Source organism: Panthera uncia, chromosome C2 (genome assembly GCF_023721935.1).
Source record: "Panthera uncia isolate 11264 chromosome C2, Puncia_PCG_1.0, whole genome shotgun sequence".
NCBI classification, from domain to species: Eukaryota; Metazoa; Chordata; class Mammalia; order Carnivora; family Felidae; genus Panthera; species Panthera uncia.
The window spans coordinates 66354341-66377409 of NC_064810.1; the positions used below are offsets into that span (position 1 = coordinate 66354341).

Consider the following 23069-nt stretch of genomic DNA (forward strand, 5'->3'; position numbering starts at 1 on the left):
ATAGATGAGATAACTGTGGCTTGAAGAGCCTAAATAACTTGTTAAGGTCACACTGCTCATAAGGAATAGAACTAAAATCTTTCTTGCTGCTTTGCTCTGTACCACAAGGTTTCTTCATGTGTGGCACGCCCCCATGGCAGAACTTACTGGAAGCAGTAACATACACCCTCCTCTTGGTTGGTGGCAGCTGGAATCAGTCATCATTTGTTATTGTTCTTTGAAAATCTAAGTAACCCTCATCTACACAGTGCTTACTGGTTAGGGAAACAGCTTTGCTGATTTCATTTCAGAAGATTAGAATTTAATTTCCAAGTAAAGAGTCTTGCTTCCTTGCTGTAGAATTTTGAAATATTACACGTGTATGAAAAAAATTTAGAATTTATAATTTTTGTGGAACTAGAGGTGATACTGTTTAATTATGCTAATGCTGCCTGCAGACATCTATAGAACCACAGGCCACTGTCTATATTGTTTTTGTTAAGATTCTCTGTTTCACAGTGCCTGAAAATTGATAATAAACAAAATTTTTAAATATAAGTGACCAATAAATAATGTTTAATCGCCTCAGAAATAAAAGAAATGTGAATTAAAACCACAAAATACCATTTTTATTTATCAAAATGGCAGATTTCTCTTTTTTTTAGTTTATTTATTTTGAGAGCACAAGTGGAGGAAGGTGCAGAAAGGGAGGGAAAGAGAGAATCCCAAGCAGGCTCTATGCTGCCAGCCCGAAGCCCAACACAGGGCTCAATCCCAAAAACCGCGAGATCATGACCTGTGCCGAAATCAAGAGTAAGACATTTAACTGACTGAGCCACCCAGGCACCCCTAAATGGCAGATTTCTTTTTACGAAGTAACTACCATTCATACAATAAGCCTACATGTTTCTAAGAAGAGAGGAACATTTATGCTCTTATTACCTAATATAATCTTTCTGGACAAAAATTTGGTGATACAAATCAAACCCTTAAAATTTATATGCCCTTTAACCAAGATATTCAATTTTTAGAAATTTTTTGTAGCGGCACCTGGGTGACTCAGTCGGTTAAGCATTCAGCGTCAGCACAGGTCATGATCTCACATTTTGTGAGCTTGAGCCCTGTGTCGGGCTCTGTTCTGACAGCTCAGATCCTGGAACCTGTTTTGGATTCTGTCCCCCTCTCTCTCTGCCCCTCCCCTGCTTACACTCTGTCTCTCTCACTCTCAAAAATGAATAAACTTAAAAATTTTTATTAATTAAAAAAATTTAAAAAGAAATTTATTGTAAAGACATAATCATATGTTTGTAAAGTTTTAGTGACATGAACATTTTTCTTGTCATTGTGTCTAATAGTGAAAACCTTAGAAACAACTTCAATGTCTTAAAATAGGTAATTGGTTAATTATGGAACATCCATAATGAAATACTATGAAATCATTAAAAATTCTATTGTAGAACAATTTTTAATGTGTTTTGCTAAAGAAAAAAGCAGAATGTACAGTACTATGACGTTTATACATAATACCTTTATACAAACAATGTTAATCAGAAATACAGATGATTTTTATTTTCTACTTTGTGCTTTTGAACTTGGATCATATCTGTAGGCAGAAAAATAAAACTAGATTATTAAAAAAATAAATCAATACTTAGCTTCTCTCAGAAAACCAGACAGCTGTCTAGTACTATGAGATCACTCATAATTTGTGGAATTCTATTTTTAGGCTTTGGCCTTTTGTGTCTAACTTTTTCTCTCTTAACTCTTCTTCAGAATATACTCACTAATGGGGCATCTGGGTGGCTCAGTCGGTTGAGTGTCCAACTTCAGTTCACGTCATGATCTCACAGTTCATGGGTTCGAGCCCCGCATCAGGCTCAGTGCTGACAGCTCACAGCCTGGAGCCTGCTTCAAATTCTGTGTCTCCTTCCTCTCTATCCCCACCCCCCCCAACTCATGCTCTGTCTCTCTCTCTCAAAAATAAATGAACATTTAAAAAAAATTTTTTTAATGTTTAAAATATACTCACTAGATCCTAATAAACCTGTTTTCATAGAAGTTCTGTGCGGAAAGACCAGAGTGCTCATGTCATTTTACAGATGTGATGGGATGGCTCTTGAGTGAGCTACATATTGGGAGAAAGAACAGGGCAGTGGTTAAGTGGCCATGCTTTGGAACCAGAGTGTTGGGGCTTGAATCCTAGCTTCTCCTTCTTCCTAGCTATGTGACCTTGGACAAATTGCCTAAAAATTGTGATCCTTAGTTTCTTATCTGTACAATAGAGATAATTGTGATATGTCATAAGGTGGTTGTGAGAGATAACCCATGTAAATGCTTAGAATCTTGCTCTGATAAGTACTCAGTAATTATTATTAGTTGTTATTATTATTACTGTTAGTATTAATTATTAGTTATTATTATTAGTTGTTATTATTACTATTACTGTTAGTATTAAGAAATAGAGGGGAAGTGATTTGTCCAAGGTTACACAATTATTTGATGACAATGCTAGGACTAAAATTCAGGAAGGTTTTTTCCAATAGAAGTGTGTTGTACCCTCTGAAGCCTGTTAAGACAACCCCAAGCTGGGCTCCCGGTGAAGCTGACATGAAAAAGACAGAGCCCCAGGACAAAGCCAGCCACTCTAGGGAGTGACTCTAATTACAATGGGAAGCCAAATGCTGGAAAAGGAGGGTGAGGCTAAGAAAGCAGAGAGTCAATTTGGATGCAGGGAGCAGCCAGGAGCAGAGATAGGGCAGAAGAGAAGAGATGGCTCAGAGATCTGCTGAGACTTTTATAGACCACCAGCTGTGGGCTTCATGGGGGCTCAACATGGTTTAAAGACCCAAGGTGTGGGTGATTAAATAGACATATGGGGTGTGTGGGGTGGGGAGGGACTACAAATATAGCTGTGAGAAGATCCTAATAGATAGAAGATAGTAATAATAGTAATAGTAATAATAAAGGAAGAGGTGGAAACTAGGAGGGGCCAGGCATCCAGCTGTGATTATCCTAAAATTACAGCCTAAGTTTGAAAATTAATAAACAAAAGATGAGATAATATCTGCTTTAAAGAAATACCTCTGTCAGCAGAGTGCAGAACTGATCTGGGCTAACAAGGAGATTATTTAGGAAACTATTGGAATAATCCAAGGAGAGGTGTTGAGGACATGAAACCAGTACAGTTATGGCAGGATCAGAGAGGAGAGGATGCTTTTAGAAGATGTTTAAGCACAAGAATTGACAGGATTTGGTTTCTGAAAGATGTGGAGCTTGGAAGGAGAGATCTAAGTATACAGTGGCATCTTTCATAAAATGGGGCATATAGGAAGTGGATTGGGTTTGAGCTGGGGAAAAGAGAGGACTAAAGGTGAGTTCATTTTTGAGCATGCTGAATTTGAGATCCTATGGAGTAGGTGGATGGTGATGCATAAGTAGACAAGTGAATATACAGGTACAAAGCTCAAAAAGGAGGTATGGGCTTGGAATAGATTCAACATAGCTGCAATTCTCATTGTGGGTAAGATCACTAGGGAGAGAGGATGATGGAGTGAGAAAAAGCCAGGGATAGAACCTGGAAAACCATGACATTTAAGGAGGGAGATGAAGATGAAGAGTCCAAAATAGACACACCAAGGAGGGACTAGAGAGATTGAATTAAAGCAGGAGAAAAGTGATGTCCTAGGAACCAAGGGAGGAGATAGATGAAACAAAGAACAGAACATGCCTAGGGAAAGACAAAGCATATTTACCAAACTTCTACGTTGAACACATGAGATACAACAGAAAAAGTGAGTCTAAGGGCTGAATTGTGTCCCCTCAAAATTAATATGTTGAAGTCTTAACCCCAGTAGCTCAGAATGTGACCGTATTTGGAGAGAGGGTCTTCACGATGATAATCAAGTTAAAGTGAAGTCATTAGGGTGGACCCTAATCCAAGATGATTGGTGTGCTGATAAAGAAGAGAAAATTTAGAGAAATATGCATAGAGAGAAGACAATGTGAAAAGACATGGAGAAGAAGGCAATTTACAAGCCAAGGAGAGACACCTGGAGCAGACCTGTCTGTCACAGCCTTCAGAAGGAAGCGATGCTGCTGACACCTTCATTTAAGACTTCTGGCTTCCAGAACTGTGAGACAATAAACCTCTGTTGTTTAAGCCACAATTTGTGGTACTTTGTTACTATCTCTAACAAACTAATACACTTGGTGAGTGTGCATAATACCTTGGTGAGAAGAGTGCACACAGCCAGAGAAAGAAACTGGGCATAAGCGAATGGGGGAGGGAGGGAGGAAAAAGGATTGGTCACCTGAGCTAAGAGAAGGAAAATATTTCACAATGCAGAGGGTAGTAATAGTGTCAAATTCTGCAGAAAGGTGAAGTAGGAGAATGACTAAAAATGTCAGTCCAGAGGCCCTTGGTGACCTTTGCAGAGATCTCCTAGTTGAGTAGAGGGAGTAAATTGTAGAGAGCCGAGAATACAGAGACAGAACAGGGACCACTCCTGCAAAATGTCTGGCAATGAAAAGGGACCTCCTCTCTGGATCAAAACTCACCTCTGCTGTCCATAACAGCCACATGGAAACAACCTAGAGTCCAGACAGCCAGACCTGGAGTTTTCCTTCCTCTACTCTAATAGCTAAACAGAGGAGAGAAAAGCAGATACAGGTATTCCTTTTCCACCCAAACTGGTTTGGGAAGGATTTCAGGAAGAAAAGGATTTTTGTAGCTAACATTTTGGCACATCAGATTTTTATTTTTTTAATGTTTATTTATTTTTCTGAGAGACAGAGATAGAGCACGAGCAAGGGAGAGGCAGAGAGAAAGAGAGAGAGAGAGAATCCAAAGCAGGCCCCAGGCTCTGAGCCACCAGCACAGAACCTGACATGGGGCTCGAACTCACGAACCACAAGATCGTGACCTGAGCTGAAGTCAGAGGCTTAACTGACTGAGCCACCCAGGTGCCCCACAAGGTAGATTTTTAGTACTAACACAGATTCTATTCTGTTTTGTAAAGCCATAAGAAAGTTGTTTTTTGAAACTTCTCAGAGATGAAGACTTGTGGTGAATCTGATGATGTCGAATTTGGGGGATCGCTTATCATTTAAGCAGAAAAATATAGTAGAATTGGAATGAAGAAGTATTAAAGCATCTTCTTAGAAAGCTCTGAAGCCAATGGGATGCCTGAGTGGCTCAGTTGGTTAAGCGATCGACTTTTGATTTTAGCTCAGGTTTGTGGATTCGAGCTCTGCATCAGGCTCTACACATGTGCAGACAGTGTGGAACTTGCTGGGGATTCTCTCTCTCTGTCTCTCTGCCCCTCCTGCATGTGCGCTCAATCTCTCTCTTTATCTCTCTCTCAAAATAAATAAATAAACTTTTAAAAAAGATTTAAAAAAAAGAGAAAGCTCTGAAGTCAAAATGAGTCTAAAATTTGCTTTCTGTAGTCTCAGAGACATTATCAGCCAAACAACTCAGAAGTCACAGTTCTGTATTTTAGGGGATGAAATTAATCCAATTTGGCTGTACTGAAAGATCTAATAAAAATAAAAAAGAATGAATAGTTAGTTAAGTAAACCAATTAGTCAATACCAGCCAGAAACTAACCATGGGGTAAAACCTGAGAAAGTAACTACCCATAAGATAAACCTAGATCATCACCTTCATCTTTATGACTGTTTTCAACCAACTAAACAATAAATCTTCATCAAGAAACTGATTGTCTTCAGGAACTGTGTAGAATACAGAAAAAAATAGCCAACATCTAATCTTTACAGTGTAATTAGGAAGAGAAACCAACAATTATAAAATGACAAAAGCAATCCAATGCAGTTAATAATTAAGCAATTTTTTAAAATAAATGTAAATGACAAAAATTGTTCATTTCACTACATATTAAAGAAATGCCAATTCAAGCTCCAATGAGATATCTTCATTTACCAGATTAAACAGTAAACAAACAATCCAATTATAAAATAGGAAAAAGATATAAAAAGGCATTTTCTCAAAGAGGATGCACAGGTGACAGGCACATGAAAAGATGTTCAACATCATTAGCCATGATGAGAATGAAAATTAAGCCCACAGTGAGATGAGATATCACTACACACCTATCAGAATAGCTTTAAAAAATAATAATAATGGTAACATCACGCTGGCAGGATGCAGAGAAACTGGATCACCTATATTTTGCTGTTGGGATTGTAAAATGGTGCAGCCACTCTGGAAAACAGTTTGACAGTTTCTTGAGAAACTAAACATACACTTACTATATGACTCACAAGTTGCATTCTTGGGCATTTATCCCAGAGAAATGAAAAAACTATGTTCACACAAAACCAATACATGAATATTCATACCAGATTTATTCCTAGTAGTCAAAACGGGGAAAAATATCCTTCACTGAGTGAATGGTTAAACAAACTATGGTACATATATACTATGGAATACCACTCAGCAATAAAAGGGAAGAACTATTGATACCCACACAAACTTGAATACATCTCCAGAGACTTATGCTATGTGAAAATGCCAATCTCAAAATGTTACATACCATATGATTCCATTTATATGTCATTCTTGAAATAATAAAATCATAAAGACAAGAAAGCAGACTGATGGTTGCCATGGTTATGAGTGGTGGAGAAAGGAGGAGGTATGCCTCCATAAAGGGATAGTACAAGGGAGCCTTGTGGTAATGGAATATTTCCTTATTACACTAGAGTGACAGTTTTTACATAAATTTATACACATGACAAAGTTGCATAGAACTATACACATGCACATAAAACATAAAACTGGTGAAATATAAATAAGCTCTGTGGGTTATACCAATCTCAATTTCCTAGTTTTAACTGTTATACTGCAGCTGTAAAAGATGTTACCACTGAGGGAAAGTGGGTGAAAGTCACACAAGACCTCCTTTACAGTTTTACCAAATTCCTTTGAATCTTAAATTATTTCAAAATAAAACATTTAAAAAGTAAAGATACAACTCATTACCCCCAAAACAAATAATCCAGTTAAAAAATGAGCAGAGGACATGAACAGACATTTCTCCAAAGACATGAAAATGGCCAACAGACACATGAAAAGATGTTCAACATCACTCATCAATAGGGAAATGCACATCAAAACTACAATGAGATATCACCTCACACCTGTCAGAATGGCTACAATCAAAAACCAAAGCGGTTCCTCACAAAGTTAAAAATAGAAATACCCTATGATTTACTAATTGTAGTACTGGGTATTTATGCCCAAAACACAAAAACACTAATTCAAAGGAATACATGTGCCTCTGTGTTTATTGCAGCATTATTTATAGTTAAAGCCAAATTATGGAAGCAGTCCAAGTGTCCATTGGTAGATGAACGGATAAAGAAGGTGTGGTATATACATATTCAGTGGAATATTATTCAGCCATGAAAAAGAATTAAATCTTGCCATTTGCAACATGGATGGAAGAAGTGAATATAATGCTAAGTGAAATAAATCAGATAAAGATAAATGCCATATAATTTCACTCACAATGCAGAATTTAAGAAACAAAACAACTGAGCAAGGGAAAAAAAGAGAGAAACCAAGAAACAGATTTTTAACTACAGGTTATCAGAGGGGAGGTGGATGGGGGGATGGATGAAATAGGTGAAGGGGATTAAGAGTACACTTAGCACAATGAGCACTGAGTAATGTATAGAATTGTTGAATTGTATACATTGTATTGTATACGTGAAACTAATGTAACACTGTACATTAACAATACTGGAATTAAAATCAAAAACTTAATTTTAAAAAGTAATGGGAAAAAACCCAAAATGTTAATCTTCACTGAATATTAAACAAATACTAATTCAAACACCAATGAGGTATTTTTATTAACCAAATTAACAATTTATGTTTTGTTGGAGTGGGGATAATAATGCTACTGAGTATACAAGAAGAACAGTACATTCATATGGTATTGATTGGAGGATTATGAATGGCTATAACCTTTCTGTAAAGCAATTTTCCCACTGTAAAAAGCTTAAGAATGCTTAAAAACACCCATTCTAGCCAACTGCTTATTTCTCTATGTTCTTAGTAATTTCTCAGTTCATTCAGCACCTTTGTTTCCAGGCTCTGGGCTACGTGTTAGAAATTGCCAAAATGAGTGACATGATTTCTCAAGGAGCTCAGTTTAGTGGTAAATATATCAAATATGATGATTTTTTAAAAATAGCAGTGAAGCGTGTGAGGTTCCAATATGTTTTCTATTTGTCTGTAGGCAGTATGTCTTGAATAAGTGCCAGAGTTTTGAGTCAGTCTGGCTGGTGTCAAATAATAAGTAGTTAATAAGTAGTTTTCTGTTTACCAGCCATGTCACCTTGGGGAAGCTATCTACTTGTCTGAACTTCAGTGCCCTCATCTAAAAAATGTGGTTATGAGTACTTTTTAATGCCATGAGACTTATAGGAATTTATAGTGGATATGAAGTCTCATGGAAATAACATGTTTTAGTCTTCATATTTTTTCTTTAAAATCTATTATTTTCTATATTTTAAATTGTCTTCACTTTCTTTAGCTCTGCCTTTTCTTATTTAGTTCTAGCAAATGGTTTTTTTTAAGTTTGTTTATTTATTTTAAGAGAGAGAGAATTCCAAGCAGGCTCCTCACTGCCAGCACAGAGCCTGACATGGGGCTCAAACTCACAAACTGTGAGATCATGACCTGGGCTGAAACCAAGAAGTTGGACGCTTAACTCTGAGCCACGCAGGCGCCCCATAGCAAGTGGATTCTTACCTAAAACCCCGAAGTCACTATAGTAAACCTCTAATTATAGATACGAGAAGGGCAGGCTCAATGCAAGTGAATAAGGTGAAAGCCAAACAACAAAGCCACTTAAAATATATTTTATGTAAGGTAGGATGCCAAAAACATTAAAATAAAGTCCTGTCCTATAATTGGTAATTATATGTACCTTCATGAAGCTATGAAGCCCCCTTTTTAGCCTTCTGGATTTCCAATATGGTACATTTGGTAATGTCTGCTCTTAATTTATAAAGACTTGTTTGCCTATTAGTCATCATGGGTAACATATTCAAATTTGCACTTCTAATTCTAGAAGATATATAAACTACCACTTTTGCTTATTGTGAAAATGCTTATTCCTCTTCTGCAATAATTTCACTTTTAAGGATATAGATAAATAGTATGAGACATGAAAAAGATTTGTGCACACAAATGTCTATTATTGCATTATTTAATATAATGAAAAATAAGAATCAACCTGAATTTTTCATAGTAGGTGAATGGTTAAGTAAATTAAAGATGAAGTTGTTGATAACGTGTGTGTGTGTGTGTGTGTGTGTGTGTGTGTGTGTGTGTTGATGACTTTTTAATGACAGAGAAAACATAAAGCTATGGAATTATAAAGAAAATAACGCATGGAAACAACATAGCAAGTATGTCAAAACAGTCATAGTGGTTACCTCTAGGTTGGCAGGATCATAGGAATAGGGTTTCTTTTTCTTTGAAATTGCTAAATCTACAGTGAATTTATATTGCTCTGCTAAGCAGGATAAAATCAAGATAAAAAGCAACCTAGTAGTGAGGTACAGTCTCTGAGTCGGGAAGAGTAAACACAGAATGCCTACAGAGATCCTCAGATAATAGAATGTGATGCAGGCATATAGTTTATTATACCCTCATGACGCCTGAATGGTGGAAGCTTCGTTACACAGCAGATGAACCCCATCTTTTTTTGTTTGTTTGTTTGTTTGTTTTAAAATTTTTTAATGTTTATTTTTGAGAGAGAAAGAGAGAGAGGTGGGGCAGAGAGAGACAGAGACACAGAATCCGAAGCAGGCTCCAGGCTCTGAGCTGTCAGCACAGAGCCCAATGCAGGACTCGAACTCCCAAACCATGAGATCATGACCTGAACTGAAGTCTGACACTTAACCGACTAAGCCACCCAGGTGCCCCACAGATGAGCCCCATCTTGAGCAATGCTGCTGGTCCCCACTCTGTTGTCTTGTGTGCTGGAATGTGGTCCAGTACAACCTAATCTCATTTTTTGGAGAGAAGTTAGGGAGGTAGACTTATATGTGATATCTCCTGATTTTTATGTAATGCCTCAATGTCTGGAGGGGCTTGCTTGGCTCAGGCCTCCAATTTTGACCTCTGTTCTCTAGTGCAACAGAGGTTCAGAGGAGTGTGAGAACACTATGGATGGAAAGGTTTAAGAATATATTAAATTCCAGGCTATAGTGAATCAGGGCTAGAAAAGAGGGGGCTGAGAAAATTTGTTTATTAACTCATTCAGTAAAGTTTTATTTAATGTTGAGAAAATGAAGATGAATCACATAGAGATCCTATTTAGCAGCTATGAAGGGAGAAGGTTACATTATAGCTAGCATTTCTTATCACATGGCAGGCATTATGGCACATTCTATCATATATTATTTCACTTAATCCTTACAATTCCTGGAGGTAGGTACTATTATTATCCCCTATTTTCCACAACTGAAAACTAAATCTTAGAGATGTTAAATAACTTGTCCAGGTCGCATAGCTGATACAGAGCCAGGAGTCCAGCCACCAATCTAATTCTAGACCAAAGCTCTGAACAGCATTATGGGAGCATCTATTATGGCAGACCAAGACAGATTTGTGGGTAGAAATATTTGTGCTTGGAGAGAGCTGTGTTGTATCAGGGCCCAAAACAAGCTCTGGCAGCCAAGTAATAAAGGTAAGAACTAGGGAGCAAGTGGTCTGGGACAGAGATTGAAAACTAAAGATTGGTAGACCAAAAATAGCATATAGATAGACAGTAATTTTTAAAAATTAAAAAAAATTAACTATAACTAGTTGCCAGTACTTTAAAAATCTGGAGAATTCACATAAATTTGGATTTCCACCTCCTCTGGGAAATCAGAATAACCAGTAACAATGGGCCCTCATTCCCATATGGTAACAACAGGTGAATCTGGAAGAGGCTGCTCAACTTCTAAGGGTGGGTAAAAGCTCTCCTTTTCCTACATGGCCTACTTTGCTCATTTATTTACATTAACTGCCAGGACCATGTACACACTTGAGTCTAAAAGCCTTGGTGTAAATAGTGAGGCATCAACAGGTGGGAAGGAATAACCAAATGGAATGAAGGCAAGTGAGAGCTGGGAGTTACAAAAGCTAGGGAAGTTTGAAAATATAGACCCAGCAAGATACTTCCCCCAGGGCACCAAATTTTAAGGCAGAAGCCATTTACATCTTCCCTTCTGACTGGGCTGGAAAGTGGTCCCAAGATCTTTGCTTGCAGGTTAGAAGGAAGTAGATTGGTAGAGAAGGGGGAACTTGATTGAAGGTTCAGTGGAAAAGGTGGGAATTTGAGGGACATGGAGAATTGAGACAGCAGGGAGTAGAAAAGTTAATACACCTATGCAGTGGCTCACCCAAAATTCAGTTTTCAAGAGGATTCTCTGACTTGTTAAGTGTTCATGGTCACTAGGGAAAAAAAAGTTAAAAAAAAAAGGGAAAACAAACCCAAACTCAGTTTCTTTAATGTCTCTAGTTGTGTTTTCACACATACAGGCAGAGTGATCCCTTTACACACACTTAGGTATTGATCTGAGGGTCCCATTCAGTTCTGGGGGACTTTAGGAAAAACGTTTACTTGGATTAAAAGAATTTGGGGCAGGTTACTTATTTCTCTAAGCCTGTTTATTCATCTGTTAGAAGGTTTCATAGTTTCCAATTTTCAGAGAGTAAGGATTAAGTGAGTGAATGGAGGAATATGAAGTGCATGGCTGACAGCAGGAAGGAAGAAATGATTGCTGTGATGAGCAGGGATGGGGCTAGGAACCTCACATAGGTGTAGTCCCTGAATCTTTATAATGACCATGTAAATTAGGTATTATTTTCCCCCACCGAAAAAAAAAATGAGGAAATTGAGGTTTGGAGAGGTTTAGTAATTTACTCAAGGTTGCATAATTAGTAAAAGGTAGAGTGGAGAGACTTAAAAAGAGCCAAACCACACCAAAAAAGTACGCTGACATCTATCTGACATTCTAATGATAGTCATATAGCAAAATCAGCTAGAAATTGAAACAGATTCAATTCTATATCCTGCTAAAACTTGAGGTCACCAGCTGTGTGTCCCTAGGCAAGTGGCCTAACTTCTTTGAAACTCAGTTTCCTCATCTGTAAAATTCCTACATTTATTGTGGAGATTAAATGAAGCAATACACTTAAAGTACCTGGCAGAATACCTAGCTTATAAGTCATCAGTTAACAGATATTAACTTTAATGACGTTTGTTGGACCTGTTACTGCACTAAGTATCAGGAATGCAAAGGGAACTAAACATGTTCCCTGCTCTTGTGGAAGTCAGGATAGGACATCTATATAAGCAGGGAAATTTTAACACAAGGAGGAAACTGTTATAATGAAAGAATAAATGATGTGATTTGGGAGCGAGAAAGATATAGATATAGTGGAAAAGGAGGGAAGGATGGCAGGGAAGGTTCCAGCTGTGACGTACAGAGTGACCTGGATCTCAAAGGAACAGTGGATGGAGTTCTGCATACAGAAAAGGCAGGAAAGGCATTCCAGGCAGAAGGAATAGCTTGTGCAAAGACAAAGACGGCAAAAAGTCCTGAAAGGTCTAGGAGGGTCAAGGGTCAGTGAACAGTTCTGGTGTGACTAGAAGGTAAGTTATGTGGGTTGACTGATAGAAGCAGAAGAGAAAAGTTGGGTTCAGGCTGTGAAGGCCTTTGTGTGTCTTGCTAAGAAGTATGACCACTAGTCCATGAGGAAAAGGGAGCAAGTCTTCAAAGCAAGGAAGTTTCATAGTCAGATTGCTTTTGGTGAAAAATAATGATAGGGTAAAGGATAGTGTAAGGGATCCAGCCAGGAGATTGTTGCAGTAGTCTGGACAGGAGGTGACAGAGACCCCAAAACTGGCCACCAATGAAATGGAAGTGGGTGGTAAGGAAGAGGAAGTGAAGGATGACATAAACATAATGTGTGAAGTCCGTGGTATGAAAATGGCTTGGTCCCTTACTTACCAAAGGACCAAAACAAAAACACAGAAAACCTCTTTTAAAAATAATCTCTTTTGTTTGTATGCAAATAGGCCATGCATAGTGAAAATGCAACTCAAGTATGATGACAAATACAATATTTTGTCTCCAATCCTTGAATTGCAAAGATCAAATTGGTTTACAAATGCTGTCCTTCTTAAGAATTCCAACTCCTCACATTAAAACCGTAGCCAACAAGTACAAGGTTTATTTGAGATCATTTCTGATATTAAACCAGATTTGAGGAAAGCTATTTAAGGCACTTTTCAAAAGAGACCATCCTTTACTCACATGGCAGAAGAGTAGGAGGAGCGACATCTTATTTTACTGGAAATTTTGTTGTTGTTGTTCTTAAAATGCAGGGTGCTAGTTTATTTTATAGATTTAGAAATTAATTAGCACTTAGTATTTATCTTCAGTATTTAGAATTATTCAAGAAATATCAAAGGAATCTGAATTTATTAGTAAAAGGTTTAATGTCATTTGCCAAATGGTATGTTTACTTTTTATTTTTTTATTTTTTAAATACAATTTATTGTTAAGTTAGCTAACATACAGTGTATACAGTGTGCTCTTGGCTTCAGGAGTAGATTCCCATAATTCATCACTTACATACAACACCCAGTACTCATCCCAACAAGTGCCCTCCTCAATGCCCATCACCCATTGTCCTCTCTCCCCTGCCCACCCCCATCAACCCTCAGTTTGTTCTCTGCATTTAAGAGTCCCTTATGGTTTGCCTCCCTCTCTGTTTGAAACTATTTTTCCCCTTCCCTTCCCCCCTGATGTTCTGTTAAGATTCTCAAACTCCACATATGAGTGAAAACATATGACCTCTATCTTTCTCTGCCTAACTTATTTCATTTAGCATAATACCCTCCAGTTCCATCCACGTTGTTGCAAATGGCAAATTTCATTCTTTCTCATTGCCAAGTAGTATTCCATTGTATCAAAAACAAATAATCCTGTGAAGAAAAGGGCAGAAGACATGAATAGACACTTTTCCAAAGCAGACATCCAGATGGCCAACAGACACATGAAAAGATACTCAATATCGCTCATCATCAGGGAAATACAAATCAAAACCATTGATATACCACCTCACACCAGTCAGAGTGGCTAAAATTAACAACTCACACAACAATAGATACTGGCGAGGATGTGGAAAACAGGAACCCTCTTGCACTGTTGGTGGGAATGCAAACTGGTGCAGCCACTCTGGATAACAGTGTGGAGTTTCCTCAAAAAATTAAAAATAGAATTACCCTATGACCCAGCAATAGCACTAGTAGGAATTCATCCAAAGGATTTAGGAGTGCTGACTCATAGGAGCATATGTACCCCAATGTTTAGAGCAGTGCTGTTAACAATAGCCAAACTATGGACAGAGCCCAAATGTCCATCACTGATGAATAGATATGGAAAATTTCTTGTAAGTGGCAACATGTCTAAGTGGTGGTGGACCTTTAGAATCTTCCAGATAAAGGCATGTGAAGGGAGCTACAAAATTACACCTGGTGGTTCTGTACCACCAACTTGAAAATTGCAAATCCAGGTTGATAAATACGTATTTTCAGGGTTCCCAGAAGTCTTATGTTCATTGCTTTTGGTTACAAAGATGCCACAGGGAAGTGAGCCTTTGTGTGTGCAATGCCCCCTCCTTCGACCCTATTGTGAAATGGAAGCTTTAAAAAATCCAGTGGTTTTGGTTTTTGGTTTTTTGTTTAACAAGCTTAGTCATATTGGCTGTGTTCTATATGCCCCAATATATTTTATTTTACTTTGTAGAGCACATTTTATTTATGTTCTTATATAAATATTTTGCATAAAAAGGTGCTTTCTCTGATTATGCTTCCCTAAAATTGAAATATGCTGCCATTTATTAAAATGTGTTAGTTTTGTTATGTATTATATTCCCTCCTCTGCACAAATAGGAAAAAGCATATGGACTTTACTCTTTAAGCAACTTTTATACTTAGAATATTACCTCATTTTATTTCTTCTAACTAAGGTTTAAAGGAAATGGCAAATGTCAGATGCTTTGTGAAAGAGATGACAGTTTCTCAGAATGCGTAAGGGCATATCTTTAAGCAAATGGGCCACTTTAAATTCAGAGATCACAATCTTGTGAATTTGGGTTTAATGTTCCCAGGTAACACTAAAGATCGAAATAATATGTTTGGAATCATATATTTACTTTGTTGAATTCTGAAAAGTGCCATCACTGATGTTGGTAGTTTATTGGCATCAATTTTTAAACTTGCTGCTGTATGTATTTCATTCATCTTGGAAAGATTTTACGTGGTTTTGTTATTTGTTAACTAACAGGCCATCTTTTGTATAAACTCTCAGAAGTCCTGAGATTCCCCAATCCTGAGATTCTCGTATTGTAAACATTACTAAATAGCTAGAATATAGAATTATTAAATTAGAAGTTAAGTATCACTTTCATCTACCCTTCTCTCAGAGTGAGTTCTCTGCTGTGCCATCTGTGACTGACAGTCATGCAGACACAGTGACCATTTAAAATATGAACCGAAGGAGAACCAATATTTCTTAGAGAAGTCTATTCCTGAGTCAGAGGGCCTGGGGAAATTTTTCTTAATTGTGACCTATACAACCTAGTTAATATCTACCACATGCTCTTCAGATGTTACTTAATCATTAGTAACTGAAGCTGTTTTTGTTGAAAATCACTTGTTGGCAGGCCCCTTGATATTACCAGTTTGGTGTCGGTCTCCTGCACTCACCTTCAGGCTCTTGCAGAGCAGGGACCCTCTGCTTTTCCTTGTATCCCAGGACCAGCCCAAGTCCTATACTTAGTTAGGGCTGGATAAGCATTTGTTGAATGAATGAAGGCAAATTAAAAAGTAGAAATTGCAAATGGTGCAATTACATCAGTGGATTTTAAAGTATTATTAGAAAGTGGGAAATAATGTTAAGATACAAAGATGGGTGGAAACAAAGGTAAAGAATAAAAATATGTGCTTTTCTGTGTCACTAGAGTCTATAGTATTACTAGTTTCCATGAGCATCCTGGAACCACTCCTGAAGCTCTGCCCAGTCCCTTTTATGAAGTGTCTGTACACATAGCTGGTGGGAGGGGGGCTCCAGATGTCGTCTTGCTGCTATAATTCTGATCTCTAGTGTCCAAGGGGGCGAATGGTGAGTTCCTCAGTTCTCCAGGCTGTAGTCCTTCTCTGGCTTGGCCTTATTTCCTGATCTGTGGCCCCAGTTCCCCATTGCTCCTTAGGGCCTGTCCCCCAGTGTCCCCCAGGACACTTATTTCACAGGGGCAAACAATGCCCCTTATTTCACAGGGGCAAACAATGAAGTATCTCCACTCACCACACTGTAGATATCACACTTCCCAGAAACTCCCAATTCTGACTGTGCCACAGCACACCTCCACCCCACTCCGCCATGTCTCCACCAGACCACTGACCACTCTCAGACCCTGGGTTTGGGATGGCTGGCTCCGTACTAGCTGGGGTTGCTGTCCTTAGCCTGAGCTCTACACAGAGCCACATTCTTAATCTTCTCCACTTGCCCATACAGCTAAAGTAACAGATCATGTAAATGCCACAGTCATCCCAGGTACAACATTACTTGTTTTTCTAAAATGTGCACATCCTGATACTTAGCCTTTTGACAATTTTTCCTTACCCTACCTTTTACAACATGCAAATGTAATTTTCAACCCACATAAATTTTGTTGCCGAAGTTTAGGTATGTTTTATTAAGCCACCATTTGGTTTTGAGAGAAAATGCAGACAAGGATCTTAAGTAGGATCTTGTAAATAACTGTTAGTGTCCTTTACCTTTCTGACTTCTCCTTAGAGTACATCTAGGCAAAAGTGTGTCACTGAGTCCTAGTTTCTGTGTTCAGAAGTTGATCGAATATAAATTAAGAAACAATACACGTTCCCTCTTTCTTAACATGCATGAATGATGGGTGTGAATTTGCATCATGAGAAAGTGAATAAAATAAGATACCCCAGGGCAGCCAAGGAGACCAAACAAACCAACTCAGGACTAGAGAGGAGACTGCGCTAGAGGTTGTAAGAGTGAGGATCTCCCCCAACCTTGGTGACCCTCTTATAGGATGTAAATATGGAGGCTGTAAAAGTTTGGCTGAAAGAAAAAGACTCAACCTCCAATGCTTAACTATATAAAATTGCTTTTAAGTGTAGGTCAACATTGTATCTCCGCCTCAAAGAAAAAAAGAAGCTTACTACATTTCTAAGAATGTTCCTCCAGAAACATGGAACTGAAAGCTATTTTTTTATTGATCTGGCCCTTAGAAAACAATGGGACTTTTTAATGTACGCAAGGAACTGACATGAAAATTTATGATTCTGCACCAGAAAGATGCAAAAAATGTCAAAATAGAGGGCAGAAATACAAAACTAGAGATGTTTCGCAGCAATGTCTTATGTATGGCATTTAATTACAAGTGTGCAACATGGAGAAGCGAACCTCTGGACTGTGAAATTGATGCTAATTTTTTTACCCACGGGGTAGAAGCCCTCTAAAATGTCATGTTATTAACTTAGTTGCTTTACCAGGAATCAGTGCTTATGTAGTATGTGTGTATGTGTGTGTGTGTATGTTTTTAATTAATAGACTTTATTTTTGTGACAGTTTTAAATTTATAGAAAAATTGAGCAGACCATACAGAGAATTCCCATATACCCTCTCCCCTGCACATAGTTCCCTCTGTTATTATGATCTTGCATTGGTGTGGTATATTTGTTAATGAACCAATATTGTTAATTAAAACTCACACTTTACATTAAAGTCCCCTCTTTAGGTTCTACAGTTCTGTGGGTTTTGACAAATTTATAAGATATATACACCATTAATTACAGTATCATGCAGAAAGTTTCACTGCCCTAAAAATCCCTTGTGCTCCTCTATTCATCCCTCTTCACATCCTCTGGCAACCACTGATCTTTTTACTGTCTCAATGATTTTGCGTTTTGCAGAATGTTATCTAGTTGGAAACATACAGTATGTAGCCTTTTGAGGTTGGCTTCTTTCATTAAGCAACATGCATTTATTTTTTTTTTTTTTAATTTTTTTTTTCAATGTTTTTTATTTATTTTTGGGACAGAGAGAGACAGAGCATGATCGGGGGAGGGGCAGAGAGAGAGGGAGACACAGAATCGGAAACAGGCTCCAGGCTCCGAGCCATCAGCCCAGAGCCTGACGCGGGGCTCGAACTCACGGACCGCGAGATCGTGACCTGGCCGAAGTCGGACGCCCAACCGACTGCGCCACCCAGGCGCCCCAGCAACATGCATTTAAAGTTTGTCCATGTCTTTTCATGGGTTGATAGCTCATTTCTATTTATTACTGAATAATATTCCATTGTATGGACATACCACAGTTTGTCTATCTATTCACTTATTGAAGGCCATCTCAGTTGCTTCTACTTTGGGGCAATTATGAATAAAGGTGGTATAAATATGCATGCACAGGTTTTTGTGTGGACATAAGTTTTAAACTCATTTGGGTAAATACCTAGGAGCATTATTGATGGTTCATCTGGTAGGCTTATGTTAAGTGCTGTAAGAACCTGCCACAATGAGTTCCAGAGTCCCTACATCATTTTCCATTCCCACCAGCAATGAATGAGAGTTGCCATTGTTCCACATCCCTGTCAGCATTTGGTATTGTCAGGAGTTTTGTTTTTTTGTTTTTTGGGGTTTTTTTAGCCATTCTAATAGGTATTTAGTAGTAGCTCAGTATGGTTTTGATTAGCAATTCCCTAATGACATATGATACTGAGCATCTTTTAATATGTATATCTGTACCATCTGTATATCTTCTTTGGTATGGTGTATGATCAGATCGTTTGCCCATTTTTAGACTGAATTGTTTGTTTTCTTGAGTTTTAAGAGTTCTTTGTACATTTTGGATATCAGTCCTTTATCAGTTATGTGTTTTGCAAATATTTTCTTACAGTCTGTGGCTTCTCTTTTCATCCTCTCAGCAGTTAGTGTGTTTATGTTTTAAGGATGAAGGATTTTCGAAATACAATTTTATAACAGCAGTAAAATAAAAAATTCATAGCAAATGTTTTATGTTCTCTCTCAAGCAGTATCAGAGAACCCTGTTTATGGACCCAGAAGAGTTTCATTAAAAGGGAAAAGTCAGGTTCTGGGGACAGTGGTTGTGGCTTCCTGCACTCTGAGAGGTTGTGCAGCAGGGCTGGGAATAAGAACAGGACCACCCTGTGCTGCATCACTTCTAAATTAAAAATAACTTAGGAACTATGAATAGGGCATGAATTTCTGTCCATGAATCCAAGTATGTAAGAGATGGTCACTTCCCATGTTTCCTTTAATTCAACCTAATCTCACCTGTGAAACCTATTCTACCAGTTGGATAGGGGATTCCATCTTGATCATACAGGGATGCCCTTTCCTTCTTACAGCCCAGTCATAATTCAGGAAGCTTACCTAGTGCCTAGAAGGAGGAAGGGCCTCAAATCCCAAGACCATTTTGGTTGCTATTGGCAACCTCACTATCTAAACCACGGTGGTCTGTGAAGTCTGGAAGCTCTCCACCCCTATGTCACAGTGGGAAATGAGGTTATCTCCTGAGGCCCATGAACCAAGTGCACTGCCCCTGTAGGCACGAGCCATCACTCCCAAAACTGTTATCCCCTTGGGAGCACTGAGAGAGAGTGCTTTGTTTGATCCCTCTGCTCACAGGACCCAAACAACTCTGCCCTTCCTTCCTCTTGCATCTCAAAAACACTCTCTTTTCTCTTCCCTTTTAGGACATCTATATTATCTCTTCCATGAGCTTTCACAAAAGTCCAAAAGTGCCTTTGACTTTAAGTCACTTCTGCTTTCTCCCCTGCAAAAATCTATGTGTCAAGAAATCTCAGAAAACAAATGCTAATTAACATTTCGATAAGTAATGCCTCTATAATTATTTGTGGAAATTATTTTGTCCTATATTAGAACCACCACCACCTAGAATATTTTTAGAGTGCTTCTTGACTGGTGGCCACGGGAAGCCATTTATGTATAGCAAACAAATATATAGCTGGAATTGGAAAATTCAGCTAAGTGTTTGGATCTTTCCAAATGCCCACAAGTTTCTAGCTTTGCCCCTCCACCCTCAGAGTAAATCCTAACCATGTGGTCCCAGGGGAATATCTCTTCCCCCAACCCAGCTACCATCTATAGCCACTCCCCTCCGGCTGCTTTTTCTTGTAGCCTTGGCCTCCTCAGACATGAGAACATCTGGGAGTGAGGCATGGAGGAAGCAGCCCCACACAGAAAGCAACTTTCTGAGGTTACTGGTAACTTCCTCTTCACTAAACACAAGGAACTGATTTTCTTCATTTTGCTTAACCTCATCTCAGCATTTGATACTGTTGACCACCATCACTGCTGAACCCCGTCCATGCTTGGCTCTGATGACTCTTGGGTAGGCCTCCTTATCAGCTTTTTGAGTGGCACAGGATTGGAGGGATGACTAGTACAATGAAAGACATAAAGAGGATTCAGAGTAATTCTGATTGGCTGAACACTGACATACAAATAAGATGGGGCCAAGAGGTGGTGATGTGACATGATATTTGAAAAAAAAAAAATCATGGTCAGCCACTCCAGTAAAACTGTGTACAGGCTAATTTGATCTCTGACTCATTAGTGAAAGTGATCTTGTCACTATCCATTTCATTCTGTAAGCCCTTTCTGCAAAGAGGTATGTTGACACATTCAGGGAGACAGGTGCCAGTGAGAGAACCACCAAGCTGGTTAGGGTTCTAGAGACCACATTATATGAGGAACAGTTGAGGACACTGATAATATGTAGCTGAGAGAAAAGACTACTGAGGAAACTTATGATATATCTGTTTTCAATTATTTGGAGGGTTCCATGTGAAGGGGTAAAAATACATATCCTGGCAGTTTTAGAAAACAGGACAGGGACACTTAGGGGACTGGGGAGTGAGTGGTGGGAGATTTGGGATTATTATAAAGAAGACCTTTCTCTCATAACTGTCATATCAGGTAGTGAGTTTTCCAACATAAGTAAGAAAGCAAAGACTGGACATCCATCTATTACAGATAACACCGAGGGGAGTCCTTGCTTCAGTGAGAGACTAAAATGACTTTTGAGGTCCCTGAAACAACCTTGCAATGCTAATTAGTTCATAGAATTAGAGAATTCCGTGACCCCGAATTGTCCTTTATTTCTGCTGCCTGCCTCACTACTTATCTTCCATCACTTCTGTTACAGTGCATTGGATACTACTCTAATCAGGACCTGAAATAAGGAGATGAGAGAAGGGATACGGAAAAGAGAAAACAATAAAACTTTTTTTTTAAATAACCTACCGTATGCCAGGATCTGTGTGAGGCACCATATACGTGTCTTCCTATTTAACCCTCACAACAAGCTTATGAGACATTTAATATTACCTCTGTGAGGAAACTAAGGCTCAGAAATTAAGTGACTTCCTCAAGAACACACAGGTATTAGCTAGTGGGGCCAGAGTTTGAACAACAGGTTTGAACAAACACAGAGTTTGAACTCACCCTTTATTTTTGGTAAATAATACTGCTCTTTAAAATTTTTAGTATTTATATAAAGATTCCTTTTAAAATAAGTCAAGAATAAAATGAGTGCATAAAAAATAATACAGATTTTTACATGGATATGAAGTGGTACTAGTAGCTAGAATGACTGAAGTTTGGGAAATACTATTCTAAATATTTTGATAGCAAGACTTTCCAGTTTAGCCTATCTGATATTTTGACTGCTGAGTATAAGGAAAAGAAGGAAACTTGAAAACGGAGTGGTATGTAAATTAATTCTCCTGTGCTCTGATACATGGGTAATTTCATGTGTTACAATAAGGAAACTAAATGGACCCTTTCAAATAAAAAAATATATATATGATTGTAAAATCCAGAGGAAAACCCCAGGTGGTGCCTATCCGAGTAAAGGATGAAGTTTCCAAGGTATGCACAGAGAATCGCTGAGAGGAAGTGAAGACCCTATGAGTCAGGGCCCAGGACCCACATAAGAGCCCTCTGGGTTTGAGAGACCCTGGATGGAAGGTGAGGAGTTTACAGACCTGTTTTGGGAAGAATGATCATCACCTTTCCAGTGATTAAGGATCAACTTTGCGCAAAGGTCAAAGTCAGAACTGTAAAGTCTGGCAGGAAAACAGAAAAGTAATAACGAAGACTAAATAGCTGCATATCATGCTCTGTGCCAGGTGATGTACATGCAAGATCCCATTTGTTTTTCAGAACAATGCATCAAGGATGCTGGTCACATTTCCTGGATGAGAAGACTAAAATGGGGAGATGTAACTTAGACATCTGGACATCTTAGACATCTCCTGGACAATAACTTGTCCAGGGCCTGGTGGTCAAGCCAGGGTTTGACCTTGGACTACCAGTTCCAAACCTGTGCTATGCTACTTCCCCTGCACCACATGTGCTTGCTTGGGTGCTCTTCTCAACCCAGACAACAAACAGCTCTCCCTTTGCTACTTTTAATTTCTCTAGTCCTGCAGGGCCCAGCTAGCCACCAAGAGATCAGAGGAGGCAGGTTCACAGGTAGCTGTTTCTCTCCCGAATGCAAATGCTGCAGGCTCAGAGGCGCATAAACGTCTGCCCCCACCCCCCCTACTGAGCAGAGGGCTTTTCAGGGCCTGATTGGATCAGGAAAAGAAGCCATACATTTGGATCAGGATTATATGTGTGAAGCCTGTCCCTCTCGAAGCACTAGGTTTGGAAAAATCCACTTGGCATTCACACACCTATCACTCTTCTGCTGGTGACTTGTCCCCAGACTCGAGTACCACCTACTTCCAGGAATAGGGGCCAAATTTTCTACATTAGGATAATTAGGATTAGATGAGGATAATTTAAAAACAAGCTGTGTATGTTAATTGGCTCCTAGCAGGATCCATGGAGATATACTCAAATGAATGGTTTGTAGGGGGGTGGGGTGAGAAAAAAATACCCAGTCTCTGGGCTCTGTGGTTGCAG

At 38.7% G+C, this 23069-nt stretch overlaps 1 protein-coding gene across 1 annotated transcript in view; it reads left to right on the plus strand.

Annotated features, from left to right (window-relative positions):
- CD86 (CD86 molecule) overlaps positions 1–23069 on the plus strand; it is a 67402-nt gene that overhangs the window by 886 nt on the left and 43447 nt on the right. The gene's annotated exons all lie outside the window — the stretch shown is intronic.